The following is a 16,267-nucleotide window of genomic DNA, read 5'->3' as shown; positions in this document are numbered from 1 at the left end:
TAGGTGCTTCTGAAAACAGGAAAACGTGAAGGCGTCTTCTGCTCACGAAAGTGTTCTCTGTCTTTGGTTTCACTCACTCCGTCTCTGGCCGAGGACTTTCTCCACCTTTCTGGGAGGGTCAAGGTGACTCCCAGACCTAGTAACTGGAGCCTCAAAAACTTCCGGGGGGAGGGGGGTGCCACACTAGCCTTGGGTAGGTTGCGACCGCACAACTGCACATCCCTGGCTATTGGGTTTCTAGAGCTGTCTTCCACCCTTCGTAACGAATCACGGCAATTCGATTTAATGTGGAACAGAACTCCCAGGGTTGCTCTCACGGATCATGAATCTGCGTGGCAGAACGAATCCAAAAGAGGAGTTGAACTATCTGGGTTACGCGCCTTTTCCGGTCATTGCGACCATGCTTTAAGAGCTGTTAAGTCCTGACTGGACGCTCAGCACGTCTCTAAAACAGTGTTTGGAAACGCTTTCTAGAATCAACGCGATTAATTGATCCGTCGGTATCTGGTCAGCCAAAGCTGAAGGGGCTGCGGTGTTAGCAAAATGTGCTCCAGAGCCGGAGGTGATGGCGCATGCCTTTAATCCGAGCACTTAGGAGGCAAAGGCAAGCGAATCTGAGTTCAAGGCTAACCAGGTCTACAGAACAAGTCCCAGGACAGCAAGGATTACGTGAGAAAAAAATCCTGTCTCGAGCCCCACAAATGTCGAGAGGAAATGTTTTATAGTACATTGAATATTATGTGAAGGGAGGAAACTTAGTAATGACATGCTAATACCGTCGTTAGTTGGGAACCTTAAATCCCATTAAGGCAATCCAGTGCCAATACACACTATAGTTTTCAATCTTTTCCATCGACACAGGATGTAATGGAAAACATATCTCAGGTAGAAGGTGCTAGGAATATTTCATTCTCAGTCATTTTAGATAAATAACTACCCCCTTTTCACAGTGATGAAACCATGTCAGAACTGGTAAGACTTAACCAAGTCACACTTAAACATTAAGTGTTAGTGGCAATCTTCTAGCTGCATTATGAGACTGTTGACATCAATTCTGTAAGCCAATCTCTGTCCTGATAGAAGTTAAGACAAGTGCTGAAATTCCAATAACTAACCAGGTTTAAACAACATGGTTGAAGATAATAATTTCTGAGCAGATTTAAGTTAATGCCTTGAGGAAACAAGAATATTACACGCATCAGCAGCATGCCTCTTGCTTTTCTTATGTTCTACTCCTTAACGTCAAAATCGCTTATTTCTGCATTGCTTCATTTCCCCCACATCCACACTCTTTCACTCCCACAGCCTGTGTCTCTTACCCAACGACCAACCAGCAGCTCTTAGCCATACCCTTTCTACCTTTTAAAAATAGCTCAAGAACAATGTATAAGATCATATTTTAACAAACCCATTCTCTTCACCAAGTAGAGTAACTACCTTTTTTTTTACCATTGCCACAATAATAATGTTAAGAGCTACAACAATATTTTTACTATATGCATAATGCATTTTACATATGAACTCACAATTTTCACTGGCTCTGTGACTAAGTATTAGTCTCATTTTAAGATGAAGAAACTGACAACTGGGATGTCTCTCAGTGGTAAGAGCTTAGCACATATGAGGTAAGTTGTTCAGTCCCCAGAGGAAGGGTGGAGGGGGAGAAAAGTGAAGAAAATGGAGAACAATGAGGTAAAGTTACTCTCCCACACCTCAGTATAGGAGATGGAGAGGGCCTCTGCTAATCATTTTTTTATTGCCAGATCATTAATTTCCTCAAACAGATTTTCACATGTACCAAGCATTGTTTGTCCTAAGAAAATAGATTATACAAAGAATTGGCTACCTAGATATGTATAAGACTAACATACTTTTTTCAGAAATTTACCTGTTGTGTAAATGTTAGGAATAAACATTTGAGAGAACAGTGAGCATTTTTAAAAAACTTAAAAATCTAGATTTTGGTTAATGCAAAAAAAGTATAAAGCCCATTTTAAAAAAAAAAACATTTATTTATAATGTATACATCATACAGCTTTCTGCCTGCATGTATGCACCTGCAGGGCAGAAGAGGGCACCAGACCTGATTATAGATGGTTGTGAGCCATCATGTGGTTGCTGGGAATTAAACTCAGGACCTCTGGAAGAACAGACAGTGCTCTTAGCCACTGAGCCATCTCTCCAGCCCATAAAGCCCATTTTTTAAGTATAAAAATAAAACCCAGACTGGTAAATCTTGTACATCTCAAAGTCTATTATTGAGTTATTATTATTATTCAACTATTAGCACTAACTTTGCCTTTATCCTAAGAAATTAAAGTGGTCTTTAGAGCAAGTACATAGGTCAGTGATAGACCATTTGTTTAGCCTATAGAAGATGCTGTGTAGACACATGTAGACTTTAAAATATAAAATCCCTGGGCTAGTGAGATTGCTCAGAAGGTAAAGGTGACTTCAAGTCTGACAATTTGAATCTTGTCTCCTAGATGGACAGGATGAAAGGCAAAAAGGGACTCACACAATTGTTCTCCGATCTCCACACTCATGCTGTGATGCGATCACACTCAGACACACACACACACACATACACACACACACACACACACACACACACACACACATCACATCACATAACAGGTAAAAGTGTTTTTTTAAATGTCTGAAGAATGTCTGCTGCTATCAGTAAGAACATTTACAGGACAATCCTCACAGAAGGAGCAAAGAAGACTCCAACACACTTACTCAAATCCAAGCTCCACAGCATTATGTGGACACATTACTTCCTCTTAAATATACTCTTGCAACATCACAGTTTATGTATAGCAAGCAAGTGCCTCAGAATATTCTATCGGTAAATGTGAAAACTATGCAAGTACCTTGACTAAATACACAGTTTATATGTCCAATACTAGCCTTATAATAGGAAAACTCCAAAGCACTTGGTGCTAGGACTCCATTTTCAGTGACGTCGTTTTCATCCATTTTTTTGTGCATACATGTGGGCATGTGTCTTCATGCAAGCACACATGGAAGCAGAGATTGATGCTGGGAGTTTTCCTCGTTCACTTCTTCATTTTACTTTTTGAGATAAGATCCCTCTCTAAACTTGGAGCTCTCTGATTGGGTAGACTGGCAAACCCCAGCGGTTCTCCTTAGTTCTCCTTTTCTGTGCAGAAGTAACAGATGCACTCAACTTTTACCTGAATGCTGGTGATGGAATTCAGGTCCTCATTGTTTCATGGCAAGCACTTTACCAACAGCCATCTCCCTAGCTATGTTCACACATGTCTTAATAATCTCAATCCCCTATCACTGTAACTCTAAGTAATAACTAACAACAGTTCTTTGAGCAGTCACTATGTTCTGGACACTGCTAAGTATGTTATAGCCCTCATTTTCTTTAGTTCTAAGAATAACTTGAAATAGTACTACTACTTCCAACATTTTTTTTAGGTTTTTTTTTTTAACTATTATTCACTTTCCAAGTACAGATGTTTTGCCCTGCATGTATGTCTGTGCACCACCTGTGTACCTGTGTCCATGAAGGCCAGAAGACAGCATTAGATCCCCTGGTATTGGAGTTACTAAAGTTTGTGATCCTCGTGTGGTTGCTATGAATTGAACATACACACACCCCTCCTCTGGAAGAACAGCACATGCTCCTAATTGTAGAGCCATCTCTCCAACCCCTCTATCTTTTACACTTAATGAAGATGAATTTAAGTACTCTGACAAATTTATATTGACTAAAAGTCCAAATGGTAAATAAATAGATTTATTTTTTATTGTATTGCATTAATGCTTGCCTGCATGTATGCATGTGCACCACAGGAGCTAGAAGAGGGCAGTAGAACCCTTAGAAATGGAATTACAGATAGTTGTGAGACAACATGTGTGTGCTAGGAACTTAATCCTGTCCTTTTGAAAGACAAGAAATGCTCTTAACTACTGAGCCATCTCTTCAAATCTGAACAGTCTGGTTTTACAGCTTGGTAGTAGCCTAATCTTTATAATTGTGAGGGCCATAGTCAAAGAAAGAAGTCAAATATACATTGTTACCACATGTACCAAAATAAAGCTAACAGAACACACTGGGGAGACAGGCATCACATAAAAGTAAGTAGGAGACAGATACATTTTTGGTGTTTACCTAATGTATAATTCATTTTTAAAAACCAAACGCATTAAAGATGGTTGTTATGACAGGGGCTAATCTGTGTATGAGGATGGAATGCTTTCAGTATAATAATATAGGCCTGAGTTCTTACTAAAATTAGAAACTATCAGAGCTAAAACCAGAAATATTGTACTGCCTATTTTGCTACCTTAAATTGACCTCAAAGGGTGAGCGTTTTGCTTTTAAATTTTAGTTCTTTTTGTCCTCCATTATGCTTTTTTTTTAAAAAACTAAGAACAGCCTTGACAAAACCCACAAAGCTTGTGTTATAGTCACATCTACAGTCTGTCCCAGCTCTCGAGAGGTTAAGGCAGGGGTGCTGAGGTGAGTTCAAGGCCAGCCTGGGCTGCAGAGTGATACTTTGTCTCAAAAGAACAAGATGAAAAACAGAAAAGCAACTTACTAAGATATAATTCATTCACCATGCTATCCTTTATCTAAAGAGTACTACTGTGTAGGGGTTTTTTTGTTTGTTTGTTTGTTTGTTTTGTTTTGATTTGGGTTTTTTTAGTGTATTTGTATTGTATTCACACAGGCAGTCACTAAGCTGCTTTTCTCTGTGGGTATCCATTCTCTACATATAAATAGAATCAGACAGTGCATAGTCTTCTTGTGCCTGGCTGCCTTCTCTCACCAATGTAATGTTTTCAAGGTTTACACTTGGTGTAGCATGAATCAATACTTTACTGCTTCCTATGACTGTATAATGTTCCATTGCACGAATAGACTGCATTTTATTTATCACTTTTTCAAGTTGACAGAAATTTAGGTATTTTCACTTCTTGTCATTCACAAGTAATACTTTATGAATGTTGATTTACAGGTTTTGTGTGACTATATGTATTCAGTTCTCTGGGATATTTTGTTGGAAATAACAAAGTAGCATTTCTGGGTTACACAGTAACACCGTGTTTGACATTTTTGAGGAACTGTTCATCTGTTTTACCAAAAGACCACTCCATTTAATGGCCCACCAACAATGAAGGAAGCCCCAAACCTTCATACTTTGCCATGGCTTGGTCTGTTTTGGGTCATAGCTGTCCTACTGGATATGACATGGGGTCTGTGTGTCTTGTATTTGCATTTCCCTAAGAGAAAGCAGAACTGAGTACCTTTGCTCCTGCTTATTAGCCTCTCTTACATTCTCTTTAGGAGATGTCTACTAAGATTATTTGCCTTTTAATAATTTCTATATTTAATCTTTTGTTATTATGTTGTAGTGCTTCTTCATATGCTTTAGATGGTTGTCACATCAGATACGTTTTCTGCAAGTATTTGCTCCTGTTCTATGACTAACTTTTCACTTTCTTTTCTCTTATTATTTTCACATAGTCTTTTATTTAAAAGATCATTCAAGAGCCAAAAGATGGCTCAGTGGGTAAAGATCTTTGCTGTCAAAATTTGTACTTGGGTTTGATTCCCAGGAACCACAAGATAGGAAACAACTGACTCTGACAAGTAGTCCTGTGGTCTACACACACTTGCCAAATAATGTGCATGTGCTTCCACACACCCAACAAATAAATAGTAAATAAATAAACATGGTAAGACTAGATTTTAAAATTCCCAAGAGTGGTCACAAAATTCCATACTATTAGATTTACTTTCTGTATTAAAGCTGGATATTTGTGTTTAGAATTCTAGTCTTACATTTGAAAATATGAAATAGTTCCCAAATCTGCCTACTGACCTTGTGTCTGGGTCATTACAGTTTTTCCATTTTTTTCCCCAAGTCATAGTTCATGTGCTAGTAAAACTAATGTTGATTTTTTTTTAGAAGTATTCTTTGAGGCATAAAAAGCTCTGTATGATGAAGTCTATTATTTTTGATTAGTTGATTATGCTTCTGTTGTCTCAACAAGGCTTTGCCCAACCCAAGTCTACGGAAGTTTTCTTTACATACCTTCTGCTATATTTTGCCTGTAAGACTACTCAAGAGGCAGAGAGGCACAAGAGCCTGTCTTAAAACAACAGGGGTTGCAAATATAACCCAGTGAGATGGCTCAGTGGTTAAGAGCACTGACTGCTCTTCCAAAGGTCCTGAGTTCAAATCCCAGCAACCACATGGTGGCTCACGACCATGTGTAATGGGATCTGAGGCCCTCTACTTGTGTGTCTGAAGACAACTAAAGTGTACTCATATATAATAAGTAAATTAATTAAAAAGTTAAATAAATTAATAAAAAAATTATTAGTTTTAGGTCTTGGGATTCTAGGGATCAAATTCCAGTTATCAAGCTTATATGGCAAACACTTATGGTTTTCAGTTTAAATGCATCCAACAGTGTTCTCATTGTGGTTATAGAAAGCATTTTGAAAGTAGGCAATAGATTTCATACTTCTTGCTTTTATGTACCCATAGTCATTCAACAACTGTATGGTTTAATGGTTATTTAATTCAACAGCTGCTGAACATATTTGAGAGTATTGTTCTGGTTCACCAGATTCTAGGGGAAACAAAGGCCTCTATTATGTTTGGTTTTTTAATTGTTATTTTTGAAAATAGTTTTTATACAATATATTTTGATTATAATTCTCCCTTCCTCAGTTCCTCCTAGCTCCTCCCTGCCTCCTAGCATACCCAAATCCACACCCTTTTTTTTTTTTTTTTTTTTTTGGTTCTCTCTCATTAGAAAACAAGCATATAATAATAGTGAAAGATAAAAATAAACCAACAAACAGGAAAAAAGAAAAACACAAGAAATACATATACACATAGAAATACACACATTCTCAAACAGAAAATCCAAAAAAAGAAAAAAAGCTCACAAAGAACAGGAAATCATAACATATACACAAAAGACCAGTAAGATAAAAAAAAAAAAAGAAAAAGAAAAAGAAGGAAAGAATAATGCCCAAATAAACATTATGAGGCCAAAAGCAAACAAACAAACAGAAATAGTAGGTTCATTTTGTTTTGGCCACCTACTCCTGGGCATGGGACCTGGCCTTTATGCATGGTTGGTATCCCAAGTGAGACTCCATTGGAGAAATAGAATTTTTCATTGGCAAGCAGTTATCAACTGGAGATAGCTTCTGAGTTAGGGATGTAGAGTCGTGTCTACTTCTACTCTCAGCACTGAGACTCCATTAGGCCCTGACTTGTACAGGCCCTGTGCATGATGTCGCAGTCTGAGTTCACACAGGTACTGACCCTGCTCTAAGGAAGGCCTTATTCATGATGTCGCAGTCTGAGTTCACACAGGTACTGACCCTGCTGTTAAGGAAGGCCTTATTCATGATGTCGCAGTCTGAGTTCACACAGGTACTGACCCTGCTGTTAAGGAAGGCCTTATTCATGATGTCACAGTCTGAGTTCACACAGGTACTGACCCTGCTGTTAAGGAAGGCCTTATTCATGATGTCGCAGTCTGAGTTCACACAGGTACTGACCCTGCTGTTAAGGAAGGCCTTATTTCCTTAGTGTCGTCCATCTCCTCTGGCTCTTCCTGTCTTTCTGCCCCCTCTTCCACAGCATGGCCTGAGCTCTGAGGAAGGGACTTGATGGAGACATCCCATTTCAGAGCAGGTCTCTCTGCTCTCTACACATTGTACAGCTGTAGGTCTTGATATTTATTTCCATGTACAGCAGGAGGAAGTTTCCCTGATGATGGCTGGGCAAAACACCGATATACGGATATAGCAGGATTTTGTTAGGAGTGATTTTGTTGCTACATTCCATTAGCAGACGAGTAGTATTTGGTTGTCCTCTAGGTTTCTGGCCTACCTAGTCTCAGAGTCTGGGCCACGGGAGCAGTTTCACTGTATACAGGTCTGAGATTCTCCCTCCCCCAGCAGCTATCAATCATCAGTAGCTCCTTAGTCATGGGTGGGGCCTGGAATCATCTTCCCCATCTGTGCTGGAATTTTGGCCAGATTGGCAATATGTAGGAACCATGCTCATGTGAGTTTCTAAGTGCTATAACTATGTCAAGTACAGAAATTTGCATTTTGAGATGCTTCTCCCCCTCCTTCAGCTTTATTCCACTTATGTGCTTTCTACTTCCTTTCCAAGATGTCCCTGAGCCTTGGTGCCAGGCCTTATTTTCTAATCTCAGAACATACATAACTATCATAGCTGTCATACTGAGTGTTTGCTATGTGTTAGGCATTATATTAGTCACTTTATATATAATTAATCAACAATCATATCAATCAATGAAGAAAGCTTGTTGTCCATACAAAAACATGAAAAATACAAAAAAGGAAAAGAAAATATATCTAGTTAGAATTAATTCCACAGAGCAGATGGCCTTTTGTCTTTTGACTACATTAAATGCTTGAATAAATTTTTAATCAAGATAGAAACCACATACCATGAATTCACCAAAAAATGGAGTTTATAGTTCATTGTTTTTTCATGTATTCATGGGCTTTTGCAACCATCACACTGATCTAGTTTTAGAACACTTTTATTTGCCCTTAAAAGAAATCCAGTACCTGTCTGACGTGGGTGCTAGGAACAGAACTGAGTTCCTCTACAAAAGCAACAAGCACTCTTAACCACTGAACCATTCTTCTAGAATACAACTACAGAAGACAAGTTTGGTTATCACTGCCTTCCAAAGCTACTCTAACCAGTCATTACACACCAATAACTCTTCCTCTCCAACATATCTCTCTACCTCTGAGGTCAATATTCCAATGCAGGCCTTCATTTCTCAACAGGAGTGTTATGTAACCGGAGCTGTGACTCTAGATCTCATCTCGCCTGGATTATTTTTTATCACGTTATCTGTAGAAGAAAGCTTTTTGTGATAAGCCTCCCTTGCTTGCCCAGTTACCATATGACAACCTAGTTACATTACTTATCATAATGCACTGTCATTGTTTGCTTTTCTCTTGGCTTCTCCCAGTACTTTATAAATATTGGTACTGTTGTCTAGCTGTTACTCCTGCCTTCTAGTGCTTGGTGAAGATATGGAAGTGTCTATTGAGCCTGGTATGGTAATAAACACCTTTAATCCCAGCACTCTTCAGAAAGGAAGATGGATCTCTGTGAGTACAAGGCCAGCCTGATCTACAATTTGAGTTCCAGGAGAGCCAGAACTGTACACAGAGAAATCCTGTCTTAAAAAAAAAAGAAAAAGAAAAAGAAAAAAGTCTACTGATGAACAGAGGAGTCTAGCAGACACTAGACTGAATCCTATTCCTTCCTTCTGAGCTTATTTCTGGTTCCTCAATATCTGCTCAACAGGATCTCAGCATGCCAAGCCTGTTCTTACATATTTCATATGGATAGAAAACTCATAATAACTATGTGAGGACAGCATTATCATTTACTTATTTTATATAGGGGACCAAGGATACAGAAAGGATAAATAATGAGTTGTTGCATGACCTTGGGCAAGAGATCTGCAAGGCTGCAATTCAGACAAAGTCTTTTAGTTCCTAACACCCTTAAAATTACTCTGCATCACCCGTGTGTCTTTAATTACTCGTCAAGTGATGAAATTAATGAATAAGATCCTTTCTAGCGTCTACATGAGCCTTGGGAGAGGGGTGCACAGACACATGCACTCCTCATCTGCATATAGAGGCCAGGGGACAAACGTTGGCTATCGTTATTCTTCTGCCACCACCCTTTTTTAAAAAGATAGGTGCAGAAAGCATAGCCAATGGGCTGTAAGGCGTTCGGTAAGCAGGATATCCAGACAAGACTTGTCTTTTGAATGTGCTTGGTTATTCACACAAGCATACCTTAAGGTATCATGCTAAAATACCAAGTATTGAACAATCTCACCAAGCAATGAACAATTCTTTGGGTAGAAATCCTGCGGCAGGGTTCTACTGGAGATTATTCTCTTGCTGAGGATGCTTCGGAAGCTTGCAGGCTTCCACCCACGTCTGCCATGATGTGGCAAGCTAAGAGGATGGCACTGATGGAAGTCCAAGAGGCCGTTGAGAGAGTAGCCCAATGGCTAGAGTTGACAGGAAAACCTGTGTAGGCCCAGCAAGAATGCTAAAAGGTCCATGGTCACCAAAGCCAGGGCCAAGCACAGAGTCTCAAGTTCTCTTCCAATGGTTATCAACACAGAAGATTGGCAAGGCTGAGTCTCCAGAACACAGCAGTGAGATCCTAGAGACCATTTCCAAAGTTCCAAGTTTTGTGTCATTTCACTGGGGAGTAGGTTTGCACTATCAGATCTACAGCTTGGGGCATTCCTAGCACATTTATACCATCTTAGGCTTAGCTCGTTAGCATATCAAGACCTGTCTGGGCTAGGCTTTTTCTCAGCTGCCTGGTGACCTCTCAGGGACTTGTTTTTGAAGACTAGCTCTTATCAGAGCTACCTGGTGGTAAACTTCTCTCTCATTTGTATTACATTATTCCAAGTAATACAAAAGGGTTTTTGTTTTGTTTTGTTTTGTTTTTAGCATGCTTAGGTTTCTTTTTAAACATTTATTTAATGTATATGAACATCCTATTGCTGACACACCAGAAAAGGGCATTGGATTCAATTACAGATGGGTTGTGAGCCACCATGTGGTTGCTGGGATTTGAACTCAGGACCTCTGGAAGAGCAGACAGTGCTCTTAACCACTGAGTCATCTCTCCAGCACCACAAAAGGGTTTTTAAGTTATGTTCCTTACAATAGGATTTCTCAGTGACTAAAACTTGCCAGGTAAGCTAAGTTGGCAAGTCATTGAGCTCCAGGTATCTATCTGCACGTCTCCATCTCCCCAGGGCTCGAATTACAAGTCAGCCATCACACTTAGCTTATTTTTGTAGCTTATGAGTCTCGAATCCAGGCCCTTTTTTTTTTTTTTTTTTTTTCTGGAGCTGGGGACCGAACCAGGGCCTTGTGCTTGCTAGGCAAGCGCTCTACCGCTGAGCTAAACCCCCAACCCCAGAATCCAGGCCCTTTTGATTTCAAGGAGAGCACATTACCCATTGAGATGTCTCCCCAGCTCTCCCTCTGTCTTTGAAAGTAGTAAAGCTAAAAGCAGCATTTATAACAGGCATGTATTTAATATCTCTTATGGAAAATGTTATGTTTCCTTCCAAATCATTAAAATACTTTGAGACTTTCTGGTATATGACAGTGGGAGCATTGTGACTTAGTAGATTGTTCTGAGAGATTTCAGAGCATCGTACAGATGTGTGTTTGTTCTAAAATAAAAACCTCTATTAAAACTATCACCTTATTTCTTGCCCTTGTGGCCTAGGGTATAGACCTAAATGTCTCTAAGCATTCGTTTCTGTCTTTGTCAAATAGGGATGTAACTCTTAGGACTGTGAGTATTCAAAGAATTAGCACTTTACAACACTTTACAAAACAGAGTAGGGGTTGGGAGTGGCTAGAGAGAAGGTTTAGGGGTTAAGAGCACTTGCTTTTCCAAAGGACCTCGCTTTGATTCTCAGCACCTGCACTGTAGCTCATCTACAGCTCCAGTGGTTGTTTTGTTTTGTTTCCTGCTCTTCGCAGGCACACTGGATACACATGGTTCACAGACATCCCGTGACAGGGAAACAGTGCAGAGATCCCTTCATCTTGTATTCTTGTTGAGGCTATTCCAGGTTGAACAAGAATCTGATCTCCCTAATGAAGAATCCTATGGAAAATTACCCAACTCTATTCTAGGAACCCAGGTCAAGATGCCCGTGATAACTTATTTTAGTTTCTGTTAAACTGCTTGCTTGTGCAAACCTCCCCCTGCAGCTGCTGAGCAAGATTCCAGGATGTGGTTTTTATCTCTAAGTGCCCCTTTGTCTTAATGCTTGGGGCTATACTCTGGTCCCTGAAGACCTGAGTGTAATCCCAGCTGGCTGGAATGAAGACTTTCAACTGACTATAAACTCTGTCTGAGTGGTCATTTCTGTTGAGCTCCCAATATCTACCCTAGCAAGGTGCCCAGAGACTGAACCCTGATGTGTAGGGACCCTCAGGAGCAGGGAACAGTGTGCCAACTGGAAAGACTCTTAGGAAGTACATACCCCAAGATGTTCCAGGGCTCCAGAAAAACTCATCACTGACCTTGCTGCCAAGTGATCTAGAGTACCCTGATCCTGCCACCTGCTGTGTTTTATAAAAAGATAGCAAGGCCAGGGATATGTTTGGTGGAGGTGAGGTATGATGTGGGGGAAGGATGCGTCTGCTGAGGCATCCCTTCCCCCTCTGAAGTACCAGTCACATGATGGCATAGTATAGAATAGAGTTTATTTAGGGCATGGGGAGGGGAGTTAACGGGGTAGTAGAGACAAAGAAAGGCAGAGAAAGAGAGAGAGAGACAGAGACAGACAGAGACAGAGACAGAGACAGACAGAGACAGGCAGAGAAACAGAGAGAAGAGTAGTAGAGGCTGGCCATGAGCACATGGAGAGAGACTGGTGAGGGGAATGGGGAGAGAGAGGGTAAGGAACAGGAACAAGAGAGCAAGAGGGAGGTGGGTAAGTAGCCCTTTTATAGTGAGTCAGGCATACTGGCTGTTGCCAGGTAACTGTGGGGCAGAGCCTAGACTAAATGCCAATAGTAACAAAAAGGAAAAAGAAGTTAAATCAAAAGTCATCTTTTGGGCTGGAGAGATGGCTCAGCAGTTAGAGCACTGACCGCTCTTCTTAGAGGTTCCTAGTTCAAATCCCAGCAACCACATGGTGACTCACAAACATCTGTAATGAGATCCGATGCCCAAGAATGTGGATAAGCAGCAGAAAGTAGTTTTGAGGTCCTGCAAATCCTGGAGCACAGAGTCTCAGCCAAGAAAGCACTACTGTGCATCCCTCAGGTCACAAGACTAGGTTACTATCTAGAGGGAGGAAAGTGCTCACATCCCCACCACCATGGTTTAGGCATCCTGGAAATCCTCATCCCCATACTGAAAAACAAAAACGAACAAACAAATAACATCAACAATAACAGGGGAATTCCTAGAGAATGGATACTGCAATGGATGGTGGGACTTGCGGAGATGTCCAAACTCCTGTATGCCAGCCCTGCAGCTACACAGCCTTTGGGATGCACTGAGACTGCGCAGAGGGTCTTTGAGGCCCTGAAAAAGCCCTGGTCCTCCAAGATAATACTAAGCCATTCCACGTCTACTTGTACCTGGATAGGGTCAGGCATTACTTTGGAGTTCCCACAAACTTTGGAACCTTGACAAAGGTGGGTGGAATATCTGTCCAAGAGACTTAACCTGGTTACAGCTGTATGGCAGACATATATAAGAGCCATAGCTGCCACTGTCCTGCTGGTAAAAGGAAACTGACAAATTAACTTTAGGGTCCAAACTGTTTCTGGAAACCCCACACTTGGCTGAGGCTCTCTGGAGTGGGACACCTGAGAGATGGATGTCTATGCTCTGCTTCTAGATCAATCCTGTATTCTGTTCCACAAGACACCAGCCCTCCACCCTGGCAGTGTCTTGCCAGATGACAACTTTGTGGGTCCCCTGCATGACTTGAGGTAACTGACCTTATCCAGTCTTTCAGACTTGTTCTAACTGACATCCCATTGTTGACACCGTACAAGGTACTGTTCACAGATAGGAGCAGTTTCATCCAAGACCAGATCAGGTATGCAGGGGCAGTGATAGTGACCCAAGATAAGACTATCTGTGCACAATCTTGAAGGAAGTGATCCTTAGCACAAAGAGCAGAGCCTTGTGCTCTGACTCAAGCACTCCGCTAGGGGAAAGACAAGGTTATCATCATATATACTGACAGCAGATAGGCTGTCACCATGGCCCATGTCCATGGGTTCTATACAGGAAAAGAAGATTGCTAATTCCAGCTAGAGTAGAAATCTTAGCCCTATTGGAAGTTATCTGATTACCCAAGAGAGTCACTATTGTCCATTTCAAAGCTCATCAAAAGGAATTCCCCAGAACCAAAGTCCATAGAGCAGCTGACTTGGCCGCCTAGGAAATGGGGCTGGAACCAGTGGGACCTCTCCAAGTCTTGGTAGCCCTGTTCAAGCCTAGTTTAAGACCGCTTGGGGCAAGATTGACTGGGCAAAACAAGAACTGGCCAAACAGGATAGACGAGGATGGTGAATGATGCTGGGCGGCAGGCCCATCCTTCCCGCAGGCCTGGGAAGGCCACCAACTCACCCACCTAAGAGCCACAGAAAGTGTTGAAATCCTCATATCCAGCTATTATATTCCAGATCAAGGAAGACAGATTAAAGATCCCCTTTAGATTTACCACCTGTACCTGTGCTCTGCTGAACCCCAAAGAAGGAAGGAAGATCCCTTATGAGATCCTGGCTCAAGGAAATGAGCCTGAAAGACATTGGAGGTTGAACTTTACTGAAATTCGGCCTAGTGCTTTGGCTACAAATATTTGCAGGTGGTTGTAGACACCTTTTCAGGATGGGTGGAAGCCTACCCCGCCCCAACTGAGGTTGCTCCAGTAGTTACTAAGGAACTTCCTCAGGAAATAATGTCTAGGTTTAGATTGATCTTTGCTTTGAGGTCCAACAATAGCCTGGCCTTCGCAGACAAAGTGTCTCAAAAATGACAGTTGGTAATTATCTTGTGCATATAGGCTACAGCGGTCAGACAGAAAAGATGAATAGAATGCTTAAGGAGACTCTAACCAAATTGGGACTGGACACTTGCAAAAAATCAGACCAACCTCCTCCTCTTTGCCTTGCTCACGGCCCCAAGTACTTCTTACTGGGAGGGGCTTCTTCCTTTTGAAATTATGCTTGGAAGACCACATCCTATCCTCCCCAAATTCCAAGATGGCCCCAAGACAGCAATGTCTAATCATTCCCTTTTCAAGTTCTTGCAGGTTTGCAAGAAGCTGGCCAGGCCACTGATCTGACTGTGAAGGGAATTCAACCATCTTCCACCTCTAAACCTGCCCATCATGTCCAGCCAGGAGACTCGGTTTGAATAAAGACTATTCCTGCCTAGACCTGGAGCCTGTCTGAAAGGGATCTGACAAGTCATTCTCATCACCCCAACTGCTGTTAAAGTAGCTGATATAATTAATCCCTTGGGAAAAGGCCACTGAGGATGATGACAGATGAACTATCACTTTGACCCTGGACTTGTTAAAAATAAAACTGACCAAAATTTACTAACCTAGGTTAAGCACCTGACAATGGTGGGTTGTCCTGACAAGGACAAGGCACCTCCATCATGTCTTCAAATTACTGGCTTGCTTGTACTAACAATTTGACTAAATGTGCCTACTCTGACTCACTGAGGTCACACCCCCAATCTATGTATATGGATCTATGTCATTCCCCAAGTATATGCCTACAGTGAAGAAGGGACACCTCCTATTGCCCTTGTCTCAGTGTTAATGAAGATCTAATGGGAGCCAATTCTGATCCAGATCCTAGTAAAGGCAGGAATAACCAGTGCAACTGCCATAGTACCTCAGCCTTGATTCTTGGGAACCAAAACTTAGGAAACTCAGTTCCTAGATAAACACAGACCTAGGCCATTTGGAGAATTCTATTTCCATGCTGGTGAGTCAAGTTAACTGGCTCACAGAGGTAGTGCTACAGAACTGAAAGAAGCTAGCCCTCCTTTTTATGTTATGAAAGGAGGATTTTGGATGCCAAAATAAAAACATAAACACAAATTTTTAAATGTCCCTAGTATATAGAAATAACCTACTCAGGTATTAGTTATCATTATGAATAGAGCTGTCTGACCTTTTATGACTGTAAGAGGAACCAACAACTTCTCCATGTCCAGTATACACATTTCCAAAGTATGCCATCCTTGGGTGGTTTCCATCGTGTCTGCAACAGTAAGTTATTCCAGAGAATATAGGCAGGTTCAGTAACTCAAACACAAGATTTGGGGAGGAAAGGAAGAGTCAATCCCTTAAAGCAAATAACCTGAATTAAAGATATGTGATATGTTATTACCTGTCAACTTTTGAGTACCTAATCTATTACCCTAATAACCCTCATTTTGTTTGCTTTTTGCTTTCTTGTTGTTTTTTTTTTGTTTTGTTTTTTTTTTTTTTTTTTTTTTTTTTGGACAGGTAACCCTGAAAGGCTCATTCTGTAGCCCAGATTGCTCTCAACCTCACAGCAATGCTTCTGCCTCAGTCTCCCAAGTAGTACAGGCACATGACATTACATCCAGTCCTTTCCCTCTTTGTGTAAATAAGTAAATAAACT

Source organism: Rattus norvegicus, chromosome 4 (assembly GCF_036323735.1).
Source record: "Rattus norvegicus strain BN/NHsdMcwi chromosome 4, GRCr8, whole genome shotgun sequence".
NCBI lineage: Eukaryota > Metazoa > Chordata > Mammalia > Rodentia > Muridae > Rattus > Rattus norvegicus.
This window is presented reverse-complemented; position numbering follows the sequence as displayed.